This window comes from Eriocheir sinensis, chromosome 57 (assembly GCF_024679095.1).
Source record: "Eriocheir sinensis breed Jianghai 21 chromosome 57, ASM2467909v1, whole genome shotgun sequence".
Lineage (NCBI taxonomy): Eukaryota > Metazoa > Arthropoda > Malacostraca > Decapoda > Varunidae > Eriocheir > Eriocheir sinensis.
This window is the reverse complement of record NC_066565.1, coordinates 9,325,924-9,349,028: the sequence shown is the minus strand read 5'-3', so window position 1 is coordinate 9,349,028 and position 23,105 is coordinate 9,325,924. Positions and strand designations below refer to the sequence as shown.

At 45.7% G+C, this 23,105-nt stretch overlaps 2 protein-coding genes across 48 annotated transcripts in view; both read left to right on the top strand.

Moving 5' to 3' along the window:
* The window catches only part of LOC126984846 (uncharacterized), a 262,672-nt gene that overhangs the window by 4,277 nt on the left and 235,290 nt on the right, over nucleotides 1-23,105 (top strand). For 36 of the 47 annotated variants that reach the window (XR_007737948.1, XR_007737973.1, XR_007737972.1 and 33 more), the window contains exon 2: nucleotides 12,465-13,427. The exons of 2 other annotated variants lie outside the window; for them this stretch is intronic. The gene's annotated coding sequence lies outside the window, so the exon portion shown is untranslated. Of the gene's footprint in view, nucleotides 1-6,983; nucleotides 7,201-12,464; nucleotides 13,428-23,105 lie in introns of those variants that run through there. 9 more of the 47 variants (XR_007737977.1, XR_007737978.1, XR_007737981.1 and 6 more) reach the window with 2 other exon arrangements.
* Nucleotides 1-23,105, top strand: part of LOC126984355 (uncharacterized) — a 227,601-nt gene that overhangs the window by 59,542 nt on the left and 144,954 nt on the right. Inside the window, exon 3 of the mRNA XM_050837967.1 lies at nucleotides 17,195-17,301. The gene's annotated coding sequence lies outside the window, so the exon portion shown is untranslated. The remainder of the gene's footprint in view (nucleotides 1-17,194; nucleotides 17,302-23,105) is intronic.

Here is a 23,105-nt window from a genome sequence, read left to right as displayed (position 1 = left end):
AACTGATTCTAGCAAGTTGATGTCCATTCTGTAGAGGCAGCTCCTTTGACCCTAAGCTCCCGTGTATCTAACCCCACCTAATATCGCTGTCCATGAATTTATCTAGTCTATTTTTGAATCTGACAATTGTATTGGCACTCACCACGTGACTGCTAAGCCTATTCCACTCATCCAGCACCCTGTTTGTAAACCAATTTTTGCCTGTGTCCCTGTTGAATCTGAATTTATCCAGTTTAAACCCATTACTTCGTGTCCTACCCGGTTTTTTTTACCAACAAAACCTTTTGAATGTCTCCCTTATTAAAGCCCTTCATCCATTTATAAACCTCGATCATGTCTCCATGCACCCTTCGCCTTTCTAGAGAATGCAAGTTTAACTGTTTGAGTCTTTCCTCGTATGGCAAGTTTCTCAACCCCTGAATCATCTTAGTCATCCTCCTCTGCACCGATTCTAACATTTTGATATCCATTCTATAGTAAGGTGGCCAGAACTGAATCGCATTGTCAAGATGAGGTCTAACTAATGCTAAATATAGTTTGAGGAAGACTTCGGGGCTTCTGTTGCTTACGCTCCTTGAAATAAATCCCAGTACCCTATTTGCTCGATTTCTAGCTTGAATGCATTGTGCCCTTGGACGGAGATCAGAGCTCACTAAGACCCCTAAATCCCTCTCGCACCCAGACCTGCTTATGAGAGTGTCATTTAAGCAATAGTTATGTGAGGGGTTGTTCCTACCTACACTCAGAATACTGCTCTTCCCTACATTGAACTCCATCTGCCATTTATCCGCCCAGTCATACAATCTGTTGAGTTCACCCTGGAGAATACTAGCGTCCTGATCTGACTCAATTACTCTACTGATCTTGGTATCATCTGCAAATTTACTAACATCACTACTAATTCCTGTATCTAAGTCATTGATATAAATAATAAACAAAAGTGGACCTAATACCGAACCTTGTGGGACCCCACTCGTAACACATCCCCAGTCAGATCTTTTACCATTGATTTGCACTCTTTGCTTCCTCTTGCTAAGCCACGCCTTGACCCAGTTCAAAACTTGACCCTCTACTCCGTGAGCCTGTAATTTAAGCAACAGTCGTTGGTGAGGAACTTTGTCAAACGCTTTACTAAAATCAAGATAGATTACATCATAATTTTCATCTCTGTCAACTGCCTCAAATACTTTATTGTAGAAGGACAAGAGATTGGTGAGGCATGACCTACCTTTTGTGAACCCATGCTGCGAGTCGTGAATTAAGCTACGTTTCTCTAAATGCTCCCGAATGTTCCTGGCTATCATGGACTTCAGCATCTTGCCTATAACCGATGTTAAGCTAATTGGGTGATAGTTTGAAGCAATTGACTTGTCCCCCTTTTTGAAAATCGGCGTCACATTAGCTACTTTCCATAGGCTCGGCACATAGGCAGTATTTACTGACATCTTAAAGATGTCGGTTAGTGGGTCACTGAGTACATCATCTAATTCCTTTAATACCCTCGGAAATATCCCGTTAGGACCTGGCGACTTGTTCTTCTTAAGCTTATCTATCTCATCCTGAACTACTTGCCTGGTAATGATTATATCCCTCAACTTATCGCCATCCCCGCCCTCGTACACCTGAACCCTTTCCGGTATAGTCGTTCGATCCTCCTGTATGAATACTGAAAGGAAGTAGTCGTTCAACAATGTGCTCATATTTTCTTAATTTTCTACTAGCTCCCCTGTGTTTGTTTTCAGCGGTCCAATTTTCTCCCATGTTTTTGTTCTATACATCTGAAAGAAGCCCTTAGGATTACTTTTCGCCTCATTTGCTACTTTGATCTCATAGTTCCTTTTTGCTATCCTGGTGTTTTTCTTAACTAATCTAGATAGTTCGACGTACCGGCCCCTGAGATGTGTTTCACCATTCTTTATTTTCTGATAAATTCCCTTCTTTAACCCAATCTCGTGTTTTAGTCCACGAGTCATCCACTTAGGATCATTGTTTTCTTTTCTAAGTGTTCGCTGTGGTATATGCTGTCCTTGCCCCTCTACTATTACTCTAACTAAATTATTGTAAGACATTTCTACCTGGTTCTCCTGGCTCTCCGATCCGCGTTGTGGCCCTCATGAATCCCTAAATTATCCCAGTTTACCCCTTCAAGATGTCTTCGAAGCCCCTCGTAATTTGCTCTTCTGAAATCTGGCACTAACACTGGGTTTGGTTCGCCGGTTACCGCCCAGTCTAAGCTAAAACGAATTGTTCTGTGGTCACTATTTCCTAACTCTTCGCCCAACTCCAACTCACGTAGCAAGTTCCCATTATTGGTTAGGACTAAGTCTAATATGTTATCTCCTCTGGTAGGCTCAGTAACTACCTGCTTAAGGAAATTATCTTGTATAACTTCAAGAAAGTCCTCGCCTTCCAGGTCACCCACTAGGTCTTCCCAGTCTATATTCCTATAATTAAAGTCCCCCATTACGCAGACATTTCTACTCTTACTCGCCCTGCCAATCTCCTGTAGTAATATACTCATGTCCTGCCTGTTAAGGCTGGGTGGCTTCCTAGAGTTAGTTTTTCTTTCCCTTTGTAAACGTCCACCCAAACTGATTCTGAATCCATGTTAGTTTTGACTGAATTGTCAACTAAACATTTAAGTGAGTCTTTAACATATTTTTTTTTTTTTTTTTTTTTTTTTTTTTTTTACGTCGTTGCCTGTTGCGCCGGTAGGCATCTTCCTGGTGGGGCCTGATGGTCGGCCCAAGGCTTCTTCCAGGTGGGGCCTGATGGTCGGCCCAGCCCGTTCTGGCGCAGGCGAGTGTTTATAGTGGCGCCATCTTGCATTGGCTCATGCTGCCCCCCGGAACTCGTTCTTGATTCGCTTGGACGGCTTCCTCTAGAGTCCGGGTTGATGGGTGGTCTTCAGGACAGCATGTGGGTAGTTTTAAGCCACTCGGCGGTGACTGAAAAATCCGAGTGGTAGCGTGGGGATTCGAACCCGCGTCGTCCATCACGCGGTGAATGTGAGCCCAGTACGCTACCAGTTCGGCCACCGCCTACCCTGAATATAGCGCAACTCCGCCCCCCTTTCTGCCCCTTCTGTCTTTGTGAAACATCTGATAACCCGTTATTTCAAATTCTGATCTAAAATTTCTATTGGCAGTGTCTATCCATGTCTCAGTGATCACTATTATGTCAAAATTTCTGAACAAGCTTCACCCCTTAGTAAGTCTATCTTGTTTCTGAGGCTCCTGCTGTTAGTATAGAAGATTCTTAGCCCGCCCTCTGTTACTCCCCTATAATTACTTCTAAGCTGCCTGGTTATATTATGAGCTAGATGTCCTCTTCCACTACTCCTCCCATTGCTCCCATTACTCCTTCCCCCCTCGCCTATACTAAAAAATCCCTCAGGGTACCAAGTGCTTGCTCAAGGGAGTCTGAGAGAGCCTCAACACCCTTGAACGTCAAGTGTATCCCGTCACGGGCGTAGAGGGCGTCGTTGCCAAAGAAGAGGTCCCAATTGTCGACGAACAGCCACCCATTGCGCTCGCAGTGCTCAGCAAGTCTGCTGTTCACTGCTATCGCCCTGGACAGCCATCCATCGCCAACGCCCCTCCTTGGCAGGACGCCACACACTGGCGTCCCACCAGCGTCACGTATCCTGCCTAACAATTCTCTAAAACTCCTGAGAAGGTCCTCGCTTGGCACACGAGAAACCGTTTCCGCCACAGCTGAGAAAGACAATGGGGTTCGATCCCTCGCTTGCCATACACGCCTCAGTCCTGTCTGATATATGGCCCACCCCTGCCCCTGTGAAACACACCCTCGTCCTGTTCTTATCCTTGGAGCAAAAATACCTGTCAACATAACGAACCTGACTATCACCAACAACAAGAACCCGACGGTCACAGAAACTCACAGAAGAATTCCGGAAGAGGCTAACAAAGCCTGTGTCTCCGGTCTCTGTGTCTCCGTTCGGGTGGTCTCCGTGGTCGAGTTGTCTGGACCCGTGCCCAATATCAATGGCTACCATGTGCTCAAGTTTTTGTCTCTGTGATCTCCATGCTTTATTCAACCTATTTTCAAAGGTTTTAACTGATGGTGCACTCACTACTGCTTCAGGGAGGCCGTTCCAGATATCCACCACTCTATTACAGAATGAATATTTTCTTATATCTAACCTGGCACGTTGTTTATATATTTTCTTACTATGTCCCCGTGTAGCTTGATAATTTTGATCCATGAAGAGGCCGCTGCATATGTCACTGTCGTACACTCCATTCATGATCTTGAACAATTCTATCATATCACCTCTTGATCGTCTGTATGACAGGGTTGGGAGGCCTAATTTCTGTAGTGGTTCTGGATATGACAAGTTCTTCAAGGTTGGTACCAATTTGGTGGCTCTTCTTTGAACTGCCTCCACTGCCTCAATGTCCATCTTCTTGCTCGGGGACCAGGCTTGGTTTGCATACTCTAGGTGTGGTCGAACTAAGGCAATAAACAATAACTTGAGTTCTGACTCATCCAGTGTCACAAATGTACGTCGGATCAGTCCGACCAATCCGTTAGCCTTATTGATTTTCCTTGCACGGTGTTCTTTAAACTTCAGCTCGCAATCAGTCCAAACTCCCAGGTCCTCTTCCACTGTGATGTCCCTTAGCTCCTCCCTCATGTTGCATGTGACCTTTTCTTCATTTGATGTTCCTAGCCTCATAGCACTGCACTTTTCAGGGTGGAACTCCAACAACCACTTCCCCGACCAATGTTGCATCCTGTAGAGATCTTCCTGCAGTCTAACACAGTCCTCTCTCTTACCAGTTTGTCTGAAGACCTTTGTATCGGCAGCGTACAAAAATAATTCACTGTTGAGTACTACATCTGGTAGATCATTTATGTACATAATGAACAACAGTGGTCCAAGCACTGAGCCTTGGGGCACTCCACTAGTAACCATTTGCCAGTCTGATTCTTCTCCATTTACTATAACTCTGTGTTTTCTCTCTGTCAAGAATGCTGCTATCCAGTTTAAAATGTTGCCCCTGATGTTATAACTTTTTATTTTCTCAATTAATCTCCAATGTGGAACTTTATCAAATGCTTTAGCAAAATGGCAATATGCAACATCCACAGCGCTACCTTCATCCAGATACTGCGTCCATTTGTCTAGCACGGTAATAAGCTGCAGCACCGTTGATCTGCCCGTCATGAATCCGTATTGTTTTCTGCTGAGTAGTTGATAATTCTTCAAACGCTCAAATTTTTTTCTCTTATTATGGTTTCGATTATTTTTCATATGACACAGGTCAAACTCACAGGTCTGTAATTACCTGGTTCATTTCTGTCGCCCTTCTTATAGATCGGTGTGATGTTCGCGATTTTCCAGTCTTCAGGTAACTCATTGCTCTGCAGCGACAACATGAATATCTTCCTGAGTGGCGGGGAAATTATTCCCTTCACCTCTTTTATCACCCGTGGGTGCAACCCCTCTGGGCCTGGAGACTTATGACGTTGCATTTTATCGATCACTCTTTCTATAGCATCACATGTAAATTCTATGATTGGTAAGGGAGGAACATTCTTAATATCAACGTTGGGTGTCATCCCATCAGGTTCCTCGGTAAAACAGTACTATAGAAGTTCGCCAGCACCCTCACTTTTTTGTTCGTCGCTTTGTGTTTTGGCTGTTTTTTCAGTATTCGTATAAAGGTCACATTCGCCCACTGATGACTTAGTCTTTGACTGTACGTACTTCCAGAATATCTTAGGGTTTGTTTGGACATTCTGAGCAATGGTCTTCTCGGTGTCCTTAATAGCATTTATAGTCTCCTTTGTAACTTGATTACTTAATCTCCGGTAATCCTCTTGCATTTGTATATATTCACTTGACCCATGTATGCCACCATCCTGCATTCTTCTCAATCTATTCCAATATCGTTTTTTCTTCTTGATCTTTGGCCACAGTCTTCTGTATATTTCCAAGCCTTTATTTGTCCTCTTCCTGAGTGTATCTTTACCTCTGAATTCCCTTTGAGGAATACACACTTTGACAGCCTCTAGTAACTTCGGCTTAAATCTCCTCCACATTTCATGTATGTCGTGAGTATCAAGGTATACGGCCCAATCAATTGATAACAGTCCTTTTAATTGATCAAAATCCGCTTTTTCATAAAGATAAATTTTACTTTTGCACTTCCTGTCCTGTGATTCTATATCACATTTACAACCAACACATCCGTGGTCACTCTTCCCAAGTGGGCTTGTTATCTCTAAGTCCCTCAACGTTGTGTCATCATCAGTGAATACCAGAGCTAATATGTTCCCAGCACAGGTCCCTCTGAATCTGGTGATCTCCTGTATGTGCTGAGTGTAAAAACAATCCCGGACCTTTTCTAGGAGACTCAGGCTAAGGCTGTCCTCCCCAGATTTGCATGTTAAGTGTCCCCATTCTGTATTAGGCAAGTTGAAATCTCCAACAATAATTTTGTGCCTTGCACTGTATTCGCTGGTTTCTTGTAGTAACTTCAGTATTTTCTCGTTATTTTCATTATCACTGCTTGGGCTCCTATAAATAGACGTGAACAATAGTTCCTCATTTTTACATTTGATCTTAACTGCTATATACTTGCAAGCTTCCTCTTTCATCTGGATAATGTCATAGGCTATATCCTTATTTATATATACTAACAGTCCTCTTCCCTTATCCTCAAGTGCTAGATTTTTTCCAATGCTCTCATACCCTTCAAAGTTATTATACTCCGCAATGTCTCTATCAAAACGATGATTTTTTGGTTTGACTTCCTGTAACGCTATCACATGAGGGGGTGTCTGTAACTCTTCAACTTTTGCTCCCAGCTCCACTATCTTATCATTAGTTAATACATCGACATTACAAAGTAACACATGAAAGTCTTTTTTACTTGACCCAGATGTACATATTTTATTTTGGATTATGCTTGTGGTTCCTCTATCTCCTTCCTCCACCTTTTTACCTTCAGTATATGCCGGTTCCAGGGACTTCCTCTTCATCATCGTTCATCATTTCATCGACGCCTGCTCCTAGGAGCTCCCACCAGGGGATGGCCACGGCAGAAGAGCTTCCAACTTTCTCTATCCAGACACTCCCTCCTTGCTTGCTCAAAGTTTCTCAAAGATCTTTCCCCCCTCTCCCTAATGTACTCTTGCACCCTATCCCTCCATTTCACTGGAGGTATTCCTCTAACATTCCCTCCTCTATCTCACTCACATACACCCTTCTGGTCATCTTACTCTCCTCCATTCACTCCATGTGGCCAAACCACTTTAAGGCCTGTCGCTTCACTTCTTCCACCACTCCACACTTCTTCCCTTCACCCCTGTGACACATTCCAAAATGCTCGTACACACTTTCATTACTCATTCCATCCATTCTACTCACACAAGCACTCCTCAAATAACTCATTTCCACTGCCTGCACTCTAGACCTCTGACTTTCATTCCAGGCCCATGTTTCACTTGCATATGTGAGGGTTGGTACTATTATTGTATTTCTCAAATCCCCCTTTACTTCCATGCTCACACTTCTGCCATTCATGATTCATCCCAAAGACCCTACCACCCTTCTTCCTTGCAATGCCCTTTCTCTTATCTCTCCCTCCATACCACCATGCTTACGCATAACTGATCCAAGGTACGTAAACTCATTGACCTCCTCCATTTCTTCACCATTCAGAATTATTTTGCATTCTTTTTCACATTCAATTCCCACTCTATATGGGCATACAAAATCTACAACCTCACTTCTACTTCGCTCACAAACCGTCACTTTACTTCTGTTGACATTTACTTTCAGCTTTCTCCTATTACAGACACTATCAAAAACACTGACCAAAACTACATAGTAGTTTCCCGAATCTTTCTCCTCGACGTTTTTCTTTCCGGCATTTGCTCTGAGTTCCTTCTCTCTTTTCCTTTCCTCAATGGTCATATCATGAGACACACCAACCATCCTAAATATTTCACCTTTGGCATCTCATAATCCTTTCTTTCAAGGATCCTCTCAGAGTCACCACTATGAGCCTTGGTAGGCTACTCTGTTCTGTTTCTCCCTTGTATCTTCCAATTCGTCTTATCTCCTCAATATCACTGTCCAAACATGTTAAGCCCATCTCACTGCATAATTCTATGAAAATTAGCTTGTCATGCTCAATTTTTTCAGACCTAATTGCCAAGTTCATGCCCTCTTTCACCTTCTCTAGGATACCATACAAGACAATGTTGTTTTTCCTGTCTAATCTATTTTGTACTTGATTGGTAGTTTTATCCAACAGTTCTTTACCATTATGAGCATTGAGGAGCCCAAAAGCAGTAGCTCCTTCAGTACTAGACCCACTGCAAACCTTTGATGCCTCTGTCTTCAAGACATCCCTGTAGGATTTTGCCAAATCTTCCTTCACCTCTGCACTCACTTTGTTCCAGGGGGGCAAAAATTCCCCCTCAGAAAATCTTGAGTGTATGTGGATAGTCGGTACATAACTGACTCACTTATAATGTGCTGCAACTACAGTAGAGCCCCACTTAGCGCGAGATCAATTAGCGCGAACCGCAATTAGCGCGAGCCACCATCTATCAAGAAAAAAATTAATTAGCGCGAAAGCCTCAGTTAGCGCGAACAGCTACCACGACTGAATTTTGAAAATTGCGCCAAGCTGCCATGATGCACGGTGGCCTGGGTGGCCTGCCTCACACCACAACACAGCCCCCCGCCACCACTTCCCACACGGTCCCAGTCTCTCATGCTCCCTAACGTCGTCCTACCCCCCCTGGCCCCCCTCGGAGGCTGCCCGCTTCACCTGCCGCCTCCTGCTGGGGGCGGTGCACAGATCGCCGCCCGTGTGGCGCCGCAGCAGCTACTGTCACACTCCGTGTCCCGACCACGCCGCCGCCTCTGCCGCCATCCTCGGGGCGTCGCCGCATCGGCCCCGCGGGGCGTTACTATTACCTGCCATGGCGGGGCAGATGAGGCAAGGCGTCACTATTGACTGAGTGGCCACCGTCACCGTAACACGCTCGATAATAACGAGTTTGATGTCGGCCTGGCCGGGCACGACGCCCACACACGCCCACACCCTGCCCGCCGAACCTTTGCTGGGGCCGAACTCTTGTCACACCCACTTGCTGCCGCCGCCAACACCTTGGGCCGCAAGAGTCACCATCACGGCTCGATAACTGATGACTGCGTATTTTGAGTAATTATCAAACCCAAAAGTCAGACCCACGTCTGCACCAAATAACTTTTTTCATATTGGTTACTTTATTCAATTAGCGCGAATTCAGTTAGCGCGACCGCGTTCATCCACCTAATTCTTGCGCTAAATGGGGCTCTACTGTATAATACAGAATGTGTCGTCGGCTGTAGGCATATGCAGGCACGGATATGGGGGTGGGGAGCCAGATGACCCGGGCCCCCCCAAAAAAATATTAGGATAACTAAAATATTTGAAATACCCATGAATTGAGAAAACATAAAATATATTTAAGATACCCCTAAAAAGCTAGAGAGCTGGGGAGCGAAGCCGGCCGCCGCTAGATAGCTCTGGACGCTGTCCTCCAAACTTTAAAAAATTCCTCCTCTATGGTTCCTTGGGCTTTACTATGCGGAGGTGGACGGGATGCTCAGGCAAGATTTAAATTTTTTCGGTGTCTGATGTAATTTTTCACTCCTGCAGGGCCAGGGCACCGCGCTCTTATGGCCCCGCACTCATCTAACAATCTACATACTCGTACAGGGCCGTAGTACGCCGTTCCTAGGGGGGGGAGGGGCTGGGGGTGTTGGATGACCTCCCCCCCCATCTGCTAAAATGTCCACTTTCTGAAAGTCAAAACGAAAACTGGTACCTTTCTGTTGCATTTCTGGAGAACTCAGGATTTTCTTTATTTATTTTCAGTATTTAAGTTCCGTAATCATATATTGAATATTATAGAGCAAGATTTAAAGGCCTAGGAAAAAATCTTTGTGACCTCATTCCTCACATGCAAGCAGAAAGTGAATTTTAGTGCAGGCCACTATCATCATTCGGCACTTGGAAGAGGAAATAAGGGAAGACTTCCTTGCCTTTGTGCGTGCTCATGACCTCACCGGTAAAGGTTTAGCCTGGCTCCTTTTGCGCACCGTTGAAGACCTCGGATTGAACATGGCCAAGTGCAGGGGACTTGGTTTCGATGGAGCAAGTGCCATGGTGGGAACATTCAAAGGGTGTGCCGCAGTACTCATGAAGAAGTACACCCTGGCCAAGCCAATCCACTGCTTTAGCCACCGACAGAATCTTGTACTGACGAAGGCGTGTGACGTCCAGGAAGTGAAGATCGCTCTTCAAACACTGACCCAGGTGTACAACTTCGTTCATTCTTCAAATATGCGCTCTCCGCTTCACAGAGGTTGTCAAGCTTACCTCGGCCAAGTGCGAAACGCTTGTTCCCCTGTGCCCCACCAGGTGGATTGAGAGGCATGACAGAATGATGGTTTTCGTTGAATTTCTGCCTGTCATCGCTGTTTTTCTCGAGGAGGAACTTGACGCCACCGCTGGGCTCCTTCTCATCGCCATACGTGTTTCCTGCTTTCTCGTTGGACTGGTTGTAGTGGAGTGTATATTGGCACATACTCTCGAGCCGAGCCAAACTTCAGAGGAAAGATGGCCACCTGGTGTCAGCCGATGCCGTGGCATCGAGACCATTTTTGCCAAGTTCAGAGCAGATGCGGAGAATCATTTTCACGACGTGTTCACGAAAGCGGAAGAGCTTTTGGTCGAGGTGGGGTCATCGCATGACACCATCCCTGTGCCACGACTCTGTGGACGACAGACCCAGCGATCAAATGTTCCGTGCGAGAATGCTGAGGAGTACTACCGCCGGGCGGTGTACATTCCATTCATGGACCACATCTTGGCTGAGTTGAAGAGTCGGTTCGGTGACGACACAGTGCCTGTCGCACTTCAGCTCAAGCAACTCCTCAAAGGCCCAGAAACGGATGTTGCATGCGGTTGTGCTTCAAGTGGCGAAGCTCTACGAACTCGACATTGAATCCCTGACACTCGTGAAGGTAGAAGTGGAGCGCTGGGCATTATCTGTTCTGGTCTTCCAAACGATCAAAGAAGCCCAGGCACACGCCAGCACCAGCATCTGAGGAGTACCGTCGGCCAAGAGCGCCTGAACAGGCTTGCCCTCCTCTGTGTCCACCACGATATCCCCATTTCAGTCGAGAGATTGATAAGCAAATTCGGCGAAAAAAACCGCCGACTACTCTTTGCTTGGTGAGGCACTTGTTGAATACTTGGGAATTTGTAAATATATTTCTTTAGATCAGCCAATCTTTGCAAATGTGTTACCTCAATCCCATGTAAAAGAAGCCCTATAAGAATTCCTTTTTATCTTCAGCTGCGTCTAATTTCACATATTAACTCTGTTTTTTGTAAAGGTCAGGTTTGTAATTTATATATGACCTGTATTATGATCACCCTTGCTGCTTACATATCGAAATAAACATTTAGTTTTCTTCGAGTGATCGTATGGTGATGATTTCTCCCTGTTCAGATCTGCCTTTTTACGGGTCGGATGTGCAATTTGAATTGTTTCTTGTTATTGCTTGCCAGCTTAATATTGATTGCACTTCATATATAGATACAAGAAAAATTCATTTGTCACATATACGTTGATTGCTCGGGAGCTGCGGATTTCAAGCAAGGAACCGCCATCACTATCCATTGGTCTTCACTGTTTGAGGCTGTCGCTAACTTATGAAATTTTACCAGCGGGCTCCCCAAAATTGATTTTCTGGATCCGCCCTGCTTTGTTCCTCGTGTCGACTGTTATATCAACTATTTTGCTTTCCACTGCTTCATTAATCACACTCTTGACTTCCTCCCCAACTTTCTGCTTGACTTCATCAATCCTAGATTTGAACTCACTGTTCACTTGAGACCTGATATCATCTCTAATTTCCTCCTTCAGACTCTTGACATCACTCTTGATCTCCTCTAAGGCCTCAGTGGTTTTAGTTTCCAGGGCATCCATACGTCTTTCTACTTTATCCTGTCTCTTGGATGTGTTGGTTACTTGTTTGAACAATTTCCCCGCAACAATATCGCATTTGGTACAATACCAGTGAATCTTACTTACTTGATTGCTGCTCAGGAAATTATACACTGCCTCAGTGACCTCCTCACACTTTATGTGGTGCCACATTTCACATAGTTCACAGCCTAGAGCCTTGTCTTCCTCACCAACCTTAACCTTACAGACTGGGCATGTGTCTGTTTGTTTATCTGCGTCGCTATCGTCTGCCCCTGTCAGCTGATCATCCCCGCCCCCAGTCGCAGGGCTTGTTTTGCCAGATCCAACAGTATCCTTGGTTTTTCTGCCCGCCTTCTTACTAGACGGATTATTCTTCGAACGATTCATTCATCTGGCAATATTACTATTGGAGAATTCCTTCACTTTTACAGAGCTCTCACGGGCACGTCCACCCTCGACCACGACCACGGACCCTAGGCCGCCGGTGTGTGGAGGAAAAGAGAACAAGGAAAGAACGAGGACAACAACAACACACTCAGCTTCCGCAAAGGTTGGGGCCACCTCACCTGCAGGGCTGGACAGCAGCATGAGTGGCCAGGACAAGCAGGAGCAGACTGCTGCAGGGGGCAGGAGGGTCAGTGGTCACCAGATGAAGCAACTGGCTGCTGGCAACTCCAGCAACAAAGGAGAGAGGAAGTTTGTGTGTCTTGAGTGTGGAAAAGAATTAACCACAAGGCATGGCCTCAGATATCACACCCTTACACACACTGGTGTGAAGAACTATGAATGTAAGGAATGTGGGAAAAAATTCATCCTGAAGAGTGACCTTGATAGACACACCCATACACACACTGGTGTGAAGAACTATGAATGTAAGGAATGTGGGAAAAAATTCATCCGGAAGAGTGACCTTGATAGACACACCCATACACACACTGGTGTGAAGAACTATGAATGTAAGGAATGTGGGAAAAAACTCATCCGGAAGAGTACCCTTGATAGACACACCCTTACACACACTGGTGTGAAGAACTATGAATGTAAGGAATGTGGGAAAAAATTCACCCTGAAGGGTAACCTTGATACACACACCCTTACACACACTGGTGTGAAGAACTATGAATGTAAGGAATGTGGGAAAAAATTCATCCGGAAGAGTCACCTTGATACACACACCCTTACACACACTGGTGTAAAAAGTCATGAGTGTGAAGAGTGCGGGAAGAGGTTCAGTGTGAAGCAGGCACTCAATCGACATGTCTTCAGGCACTATGGCCTTAGAGAGTTCAAGTGTGATGTTTGTGGAAAGCTCTTTAAGACAAAGAGAGACATTGCCAGGCACATGAAGATCCACTTCTGAAGTGTGTCTGCCTACAGTAGTTATAGTGACCAAGGTAGGGAAGGGGATGGGAGGAAGAGGAAGGGAAGGCTGCAGTAGGGAAGGGAAGGCTAGCCCAAGAACGGGAAGGGAAGGAAAGGGAAGGCAGAGCAAGGGAAGGAAATCCCAAGGAAGGAAAAGGGAGACTAATGTGGTGTGGTTGGGTGTGGTGTGGTGTGGCTGGGTATGGTGTATGGTGTGTGGTGTGACTGGGTGTGGTTTGTGGTGTGGCTGGGTATGGTGTGGCTGGGTATGGTGTGGTGTGTGGTGGGGCTGGGTGTGGTATGGTGTGGTGTGGTGTGTGGTGAGGCTGGGTGTGGTGTGTGGTGTGGCTGGGTGTGGTGTGGTGTGGTGGGGCTGGGTATGGTGTGGTGTGGTGTGGTGTGTGGTGCGGCTGGGTGTGGTGTGGTGTGGTGGGGCTGGGTATGGTGTGGTGTGGTGTGGTGTGGTGTGGCTGGGTATGGTGTGGTGTGGTGTGTGGAGGGGGGGGGTAGGGTGTGGTGTGGTGTGTGGTGCGGCTGGGTGTGGTGTGTGGTGCAGCTGGGTTTGGTGCGGCTGGGTATGGTGTGGTGTGGTGTGTGGTGCGGCTGGGTATGGTGTGGTGTGGTGTGTGGTGTGGCTGGGTATGGTGTGGTGTGGTGTGCGGCTGGGTTTGGTGTGGTGTGGTGTGTGGTGCGGCTGGGTATGGTGTGGTGTGGTGTGTCGTGCGGCTGGGTGTGGTGTGTGGTGCAGCTGGGTTTGGTGCGGCTGGGTATGGTGTGGTGTGGTGTGTGGTGTGGCTGGGTATGGTGTGGTGTGGTGTGTCGTGCGGCTGGGTGTGGTGTGTGGTGCAGCTGGGTTTGGTGTGGTGTGGTGTGTGGTGTGGCTGGGTATGGTGTGGTGTGGTGTGTGGTGTGGCTGGGTATGGTGTGGTGTGGTGTGGCAGGATTTGACTCGGGGACTTTTTTTACCTCGCTGTTGGTGGTGTTTGCAGGACAAGCAGGACCCGGACGGTGACATCATTATGAGGCTTGAGTACGGTCTCCTGAACTCCTCGTCCCTGGAGCTGATTGGTGAGTTGGCGACCCTGTTTTTTCTTTGTTCGCATGTCTCTCTGTCTCTATCTCTGGTTGTGGGTTTTAATTGATGGGTCTGTCTATGTCTGTCTCTCATTTTCTCTCTCTGTCTCTCTGGTTGTTTTATTTGCTTCTCATTTTCTCTCTGTCTGTCTGTCTGTCTGGGTCTCTCTATGTCTTTGTCTGTCTCTGTTTTTCTCTCATGTTTTATTCGCTTCTCATTTTCTCTCAGTCTGTCTGTCTGGGTCTCTCTATGTCTTTGTCTCTGTTTTTCTCTCATTTTCTCTCTGTCTGTCTGTCTGGGTCTCTCTATGTCTTTGTCTGTCTCTGTTTTTCTCTGTCTCTGGATTTCTGTAGCTTATTGTAATGTTTTTTTCTGCTTCTCTTATTTTCTGTGTCTGTCTGTGTCTCTGTGTCTGTCTATGTCTTTGTCTGTCTCTGTTTGTGTCTGTCTCTCTCTGGATTTCTGTAGCTTTTAGTGCTAATGGTTGTTTTATCTACTTCTCATTTTCTCTGTGTCTGTCTCTTTGGTAGTATTGCTTTCCTTCTCTTTCTCTACTTATCCCTGTTTCATTTTCCTCCGTTCTCATTTTTTGTTCTCTTTCTGTTCTTATGTCTTATTTTTTCACCGTTTTCCTTTCATTCTTTTCCTTTTTCATTTCTCTCTTCCTCTCCTTGTCTTAGTTTTCCCTTTTCATTTTTTCTTCTTCCTTCTGCTGTCTCATTTTCTCTGTGTCTGGCTCTCTGGATTTCTGTAGCTTTTATTTATTTATTTATTTTTACAACAAAGGAGACGGCTCAAGGGCAACAAAAAGTGCATAGAAAAAAGGCCGCTACTCACCGCTGCCATAATAGACGAAAGTAAAGAGTGGCCAAGAGAGAGGTCAATTTGTGGTGGAGAGGTGTCTTGATAATGGCTGTTTTATGTCTACTTCTCATTTGGTCTCTGTCTGTCTCTGTCTCTGGGTTTCTGTAGCTTGTAGTGATAGTTCTCTCTCTCTCTCTCTCTCTCTCTCTCTCTCTCTCTCTCTCTCTCTCTCTCTCTCTCTCTCTCTCTCTCAACCCGTACGCTCTCAACAGCGTGGAGACGGTGGTGAGCATAGCCAAGGGGTGCGAGGAGGAGGTGTGCAAAGTGGACATGCAGACCGAGGTTGCGTTCCTGGATGGGTGAGTCCGAGGGGGATGGGAGGAGAATGTGCGTTAAGATGCGATTGGTTCAGCTGCGTCAAAGTTCTCAAGCTCTGTTCAAGTCCTCAAACTTCACTTGTAATCTTGTCTTAACCTCACTTTCCAGCAATAACAGTTCGCTCTGAGGGGGATGGAATGCTAATGTGTGATCAGTTAAGCTGCGCAAAGTTCTCAAGCTCTGTTCAAGTCCTCAAACTTCACTTGTAACTCTTGTCTTAACCTCACTTTCCAGCAATAACAGTTCGCTGTGAGGGGGATGGGATGCGAATGTGTGTTAAGATGCGATTAGTTAAGCTGCGTCAAAGTTCTCAAGTTCTTTTCAAGTCCTCAAACTTCACTTGTAATCTTGTCTTAACCTCACTTTCCAGCAATAACAGTTCACTCTGAGGGGGATGGGATGCGAATGTGTGTTAAGATGCAATTAGTTAAGCTGCGTCAAAGTTTTCAAGTTCTTTTCAAGTCCTCAAACTTCACTTGTAATCTTATCTTAACCTCACTTTCCAACAATAACAGTTCGGTCATCATAGGCAAGATCAACCAGCTTGAGGTGACAGCAAGCAACAAGGGGGAACACGTGTACCTCCCCAGCCTAATGGTGAGCCTGGCGCCGCCCCTCGTGGTCTTCCAGCCTCCTCACCAGTGCATCTTCCACTCCTCCGAGCTTGTGTATAACTTGACCAACCCTCTGAAGAGCAGTGCTGAGGTGAGTGAGGAAGGAAGGAGAGGAAAGGAAGGAAGGCTGAGAAAGGAGGGAAGAAGAGAAGGAAGGGAAGGTCAAGGAAGGAAGGAAGGGAAGGAAAGGTCAAGGAAGGAAGGAAGAGAGGAAGGAAAGGGAAGGAAAGGTCAAGGAAGGAAAGGAATGGAAGGGATGGAAAGGGAAAGGATAGGGAAGGAGAGGAATCAGAATCAGAAACTTTATTTCCATTTTATACAATGGTTATTCTTTACAGGCTTAAAACTATTGATCATAGTATATAGAGTGGTCCCCCCCCAAGGCGGGGACTCTGAGGCAGGGTGAAGGTGCGCCATTTTGAAATTTGGGAAAAGATGTCTACATAGTTTGTCTATTTTTGATCTGTTGTCTGTCTGGAAAGCTGGATTTTCTTATATCCTTCTCAATCAAATGCTTCCTCTACATAGTTTGTCTATTTTGGATATGTTTTCTGTCTGGAAAGCTGTATTTTCTTATAGCCTTCTCAAACTAATGCTTCCTCTACATAGTTTGTCTATTTTTGATCTGTTGTCTGTCTGAAAGCTGGATTTCTTATAGCCTTCTCAAACTAATGCTTCCTCTACATAGTTTGTCTATTTTTGATCTGTTGCTCTGTCTGAAAGCTGGATTTTCAGCCTTCCTCAAACTAATGCTTCCTCTACATAGTTTGTCTATTTTTGATCTGTTGTCTGTCTGGAAAGCTGGATTACTTCACATCATTAGAATGCAATTGATACCTTTTCTTGGCCTTTGGAAAGAGTTGATGTGAGGGGAAGTGTTGAGGATGCCCGCCTACAGTCCTTGCTGAGCAGTTTCTGTGTCTTTCAGAGCGTGTGAAGCAGTTTGCCAACCTGGTCCTGGCCCTCATGATGCTGTTCGCCAGGTACAATCACTGGATGGTGGGCGACAAGTTTGAGAGACTCGCCCCCTCACTGGTAATTATGCCCCGTTGTCATTTTTCCTTCTCTCTGGTCAGGGGCATGACCTAGTGTTTTTTATGCCTTTTTTGCTTTATTGCCCTTGAACCCTAAAAGATAAAACTACATGACCTCCCCTAACTTAACCTCACCTAGCCTTACCTAACATCTCCTAACTTAACCTATCCTCCCTTACCCTAGCCAAGAAGTCACCCGCCGCAGCCGCCGAAGGGAAGGACGGAGGAACAGCCGCCAACTCCATCGCTGGCGGCTCCACGTCTACTCTCGTCTCCTCCTCCTCCTCTCTCAACATGGACGGTCGAAAAAGGATGTTTAGTGTGGAGGTGTTTGATTGGGGTATGTGGGTTGGTGTTTATAATTTCATTTGTGTGTGTGTGTGTGTGTGTGTGTGTGTGTGTGTGTGTGTGTGTGTGTGTGTGTGTGTGTGCTACCCTTCCCTCCCTCCCTCACCCCAATGTTTGTCTCTAGGTGTTTGTAGGTGATAAGATGACCTTTCAACACACCTTCTTTCTTTCCTTTATTCTTTCCCTCTTTACAACGTTATTGTAAGTATACGTAACCTTAAACTAATGAAATACAAGTTACGTGAACCCTACCCTCGAGATATGTTATTTTGATCTCTGTACGTATAGGCAAGATTACGTCTCTTAAACTAACGATATATAAGTTATGTCAACCTTAACCTGTGAGATGTTTGTATAAGTAACCTCAATTCACTGGTATGTTTGTATAAGTAACCTCAATTCACTGGTATGTTTTTATAAGTAACCACAATTCATTTTATTTGTCATATGTTACTGTGATCTCTGTATGTATAGGGAAGATTACATCCTTTAAACTAGCAAAATATAAGTTACGCCAACCTTACCTTTGAGATATTTGTATAAGTCACCTCAATTCACTGGTATGTTTGTATAAGTAACCTCAATTCATTTCATATGTCGTATGTTACTGTGATCTCTATGTATAGTGAAGATTACATCCTTTAAACTAGCAAAATATAAGGTACACCAACCTTACCTTTGAGATGTTTGTATGAGTAACCTCAATTAACTCGTATGTCGTATGTTACTTTGACCTGTACGTATAGAGAAGATTATGTCATTTAAACTAGCAAAATATAAGTTACGCCAACCTTACCTACGAGATGTTTGTATAAATAACCTCATTTCATTTCATATGTTACCTTGATCTGTGTGTATAGGGAAGATTATGTCATTTAAACTGATGGAATATAATTTGTCAACCTTACTTACGAGATGTTTGTATAAGTAACTTCAATTCACACTTTGATCTCTGTACGTCGAGGCAAGGTTACGTCAGCCCAGCACTCACTGTTTGCTTATTTCTCTTCTTTACGTAGACGTAACATTACGATCCTTGTATTGTTGTAGGACTTGTGTTGTGGAGAGGAAGTATTGCTGTAGGACTTGTGTTGTGGAGAGGAAGTATTGCTGTAGGACTTGTGTTGTGGAGAGGAAGTATTGCTGTAGGACTTGTGTTGTGGAGAGGAAGTATTGCTGTAGGACTTGTGTTGTGGAGAGGAAGTATTGCTATAGGACTTGTGTTGTGGAGAGGAAGTATTGATGTAGGACTTGTGTTGTGGAGAGGAAGTATTGCTGTAGGACTTGTGTTGTGGAGAGGAAGTATTGCTATAGGACTTGTGTTGTGGAGAGGAAGTATTGCTGTAGGACTTGTGTTATGGAGAGGAAGTATTGCTGCAGGACTTGTGTTGTGGAGAGGAAGTATTGCTGTAGGACTTGTGTTGTGGAGAGGAAGTATTGCTGTAGGACTTGTGTTGTGGAGAGGAAGTATTGCTGTAGGACTTGTGTTGTGGAGAGGAAGTATTGCTGTAGGACTTGTGTTATGGAGAGGAAGTATTGCTGTAGGACTTGTGCTGTGGAGAGGAAGTATTGCTGCAGGACTTGTGTTGTGGAGAGGAAGTATTGCTGTAGGACTTGTGTTGTGGAGAGGAAGTATTGCTGTAGGACTTGTGTTGTGGAGAGGAAGTATTGCTATAGGACTTGTGTTGTGGAGAGGAAGTATTGCTGTAGGACTTGTGTTGTGGAGAGGAAGTATTGCTATAGGACTTGTGTTGTGGACAAACAACATAATATAATCTTATAAGGGAAGTAAGAGTGTTATAAAAATTGCAACAGTTTATCAGAAAGGCCTATTTTTAACCCCTTGACTGTGGATTTCCTACAAGAAGACATCACCAAGCTTTAGGAGTGGAACAAAAAGTGGCTGCTACAATGCAATGAGGAAAAATGTAAAGTCCTGATCCTTGGGAGGGGATATCCAGCACACCAATACCACATGGGAAACACTCCACTATCCACCACAGAGGCAGAGAAAGACCTGGGAGTGTATGTTGCCAGGCTACCAGTGAAGGGATATCCAGCACACCAATACCACATGGGAAACGCTCCACTATCCACCACAGAGGCAGAGAAAGACCTGGGAGTGTATGTTACCAGGCTACCACTGAAGGGATATCCAGCACACCAGTACCACATGGGAAACACTCTACTATCCAACACAGAGGCAGATAAAGACCTGGGAGTGTATGTTACCAGGCTACCAGTGAAGGGATATCCAACATACCAATACCACATGGGAAACACTCCATTATCCACCACAGAGGCAGAGAAAGACCTGGGATTATATGTCACCAGGCTACCAGTGAAGAGATATCCAGCACACCAATACCACATGGGAAACACTCCAATATCCACCACAAAAGTAGAGAAAGACCTGGGAGTGTATGTAACCAGGCTACCATTGAAGGGATATCCAGCACACTGATACCACATGGGACACACTTCACTATCCACCACAGAGGCAGAGAAAGACCTTGGAGTGTATGTTACTAGGCTACCAGTGAAGGGATATCCAGCACACCAATACCACATGGGAAACACTCCACTATCCACCACAGAGGCAGAGAAAGACCTGGGAATGTATGTTACCAGGCTACCAGTGAAGGGATATCCAGCACACCAAGACCACATGGGAAACACGCCAATATCCACCACAGAGGCAGATAAAGACCTGGGAGTGTATGTTACCAGGCTACCAGTGAAGGGATATCCAGCACACCAATACCACATGGGTAACACTCGACTATCCACCACAGAGGCGGAGAAAGACCTGGGAGTATATGTTACCAGGCTACCAGTGAAGGGATATCCAACATACCAATACCACATGGGAAACACTCCATTATCCACCACAGAGGCAGAGAAAGACCTGGGATTATATGTCACCAGGCTACCAGTGAAGGGATATCCAGCACACCAATACCTCATGGGAAACACTCCACTATCCACCACAGAGGCAAAGGCCTGGGAGTATAATTATGTTACCAGGCTACAGGTGAAGGGATATCCAGCACACCAGTGCCACATGGGAAACACTCCACTTTCCACCACAGAGGCAGAGAAAGACCTGGGAGTGTATGTTACCAGGCTACCAGTGAAGAGATATCCAGCACACCGATACCACATGGGAAACACTTCACTATCCACCACAGAGGCAAAGAAAGACCTTGGAGTGTATGTTACCAGGCTACCAGTGAAGGGATATCCAGCACACCAATACCACATGGGAAACATGCCAATATCCACCACAGAGGCAGAGAAAGACCTGGGAGTGTATGTTACCAGGCTACCAGTGAAGGGATATCCAGCACACCAATACCACATGGGAAACACTCCACTATCCACCACAGAGGCAGAGAAAGACCTGGGAGTGTATGTTACCAGGCTACCAGTAAAGGGATATCCAACATACCAATACCACATAGGAAACACTCCACTATCCACCACAGAGGCAGAGAAAGACCTGGGATTATATGTTACCAGGCTACCAGTGAAGGGATATCCAGCACACCAATACCACATGCGAAACACTCCAATATCCACCACAGAAGTAGAGAAAGACCTGGGAGTGTATTTTACCAGGCTACCAGTGAAGGGATATCCAGCACACTGATACCACATGGGACACACTTCACTATCCACCACAGAGGCAGAGAAAGACCTTAGAGTGTATGTTACCAGGCTACCAGTGAAGGGATATCCAGCACACCAATACCACATGGGAAACACTCCACTATCCACCACAGAGGCAGAGAAAGACCTGGGAGTGTATGTTACCAAGCTACCACTGAAGGAATATCCAGCACACCAATACAACATGGGAAACACGCCAATATCCACCACAGAGGCAGAGAAAGACCTGGGAGTGTATGTTACCAGGCTACCAGTGAATGGATATCCAGCACACCAATACCACATGGGTAACACTCCACTATCCACCACAGAGGCAGAGAAAGACCTGGGAGTGTATGTTACCAGGCTACCAGTGAAGGGATATCCAGCACACCAATACCACATGGGAAACACGCCAATATCTACCACAGAGGCAGATAAAGACCTGGGAGTGTATGTTACCAGGCTACCAGTGAAAGGATATCCAGCACACCAATACCACATAGGAAACACTCCACTATCCACCACAGAGGCAGAGAAAGACCTTGGAGTGTATTTTACCAGGCTAACAGTGAAGGGATATCCAGCACACCAATACCACATGGGTAACACTCGACTATCCACCACAGAGGCAGAAAAAGACCTGGGAGTGTATGTTACCAGGCTACCAGTGAATGGATATCCAACATACCAATACCACATGGGAAACACTCCACTATCCACCACAGAGGCAGAAAAAGACCTGGGATTATATATCACCAGGCTACCAGTGAAGGGATATCCAGCACACCAATACCACATGGGTAACACTCCACTATCCACCACAGAGGCAGAGAAAGGCCTGGGAGTATAATTATGATACCAGGCTACCAGTGAAGGGATATCCAGCACACTAGTACCACATGGGAAACACTCCACTTTCCACCACAGAGGCAGAGAAAGACCTGGGAGTGTATGTCACCAGGCTACCGGTGAAGGGATATCCAGCACACCAATACCACATGGGAAACACTCCACTATCCACCATAGAGGCAGAGAAAGGCCTAGGAGTGTATGTTACCAGGCTACCAGTGAAGGGATATCCAGCACACCAATACCACATGGGAAACACTCCACTATCCACCACAGAGGCAGAGAAAGACCTGGGATTATATGTTACCAGGCTACCAGTGAAGGGATATCCAGCACACCAATACCACATGGGAAACACTCCAATATCCACCACAGAAGTAGAGAAAGACCTGGGAGTGTATGTTACCAGGTTACCAGTGAAGGGATATCCAGCACACTGATACCACATGGGACACAGTTCACTATCCACCACAGAGGCAGAGAAAGACCTTGGAGGGTATGTTACCAGGCTACCAGTGAAGGGATATCCAGCACACCAATACCACATGGGAAACACTCCACTATCCACCATAGAGGCAGAGAAAGGCCTAGGAGTGTATGTTACCAGGCTACCAGTGAAGGGATATCCAGCACACCAATACCACATGGGAAACACTCCACTATCCACCACAGAGGCAGAGAAAGACCTGGGATTATATGTTACCAGGCTACCAGTGAAGGGATATCCAGCACACCAATACCACATGGGAAACACTCCAATATCCACCACAGAAGTAGAGAAAGACCTGGGAGTGTATGTTACCAGGCTACCAGTGAAGGGATATCCAGCACACTGATACCACATGGGACACAGTTCACTATCCATCACAGAGGCAGAGAAAGGCCTGGGAGTATAATTATGTTACCAGGCTACCAGTGAAGGGATATCCAGCACACCGATACCACATGGGAAAC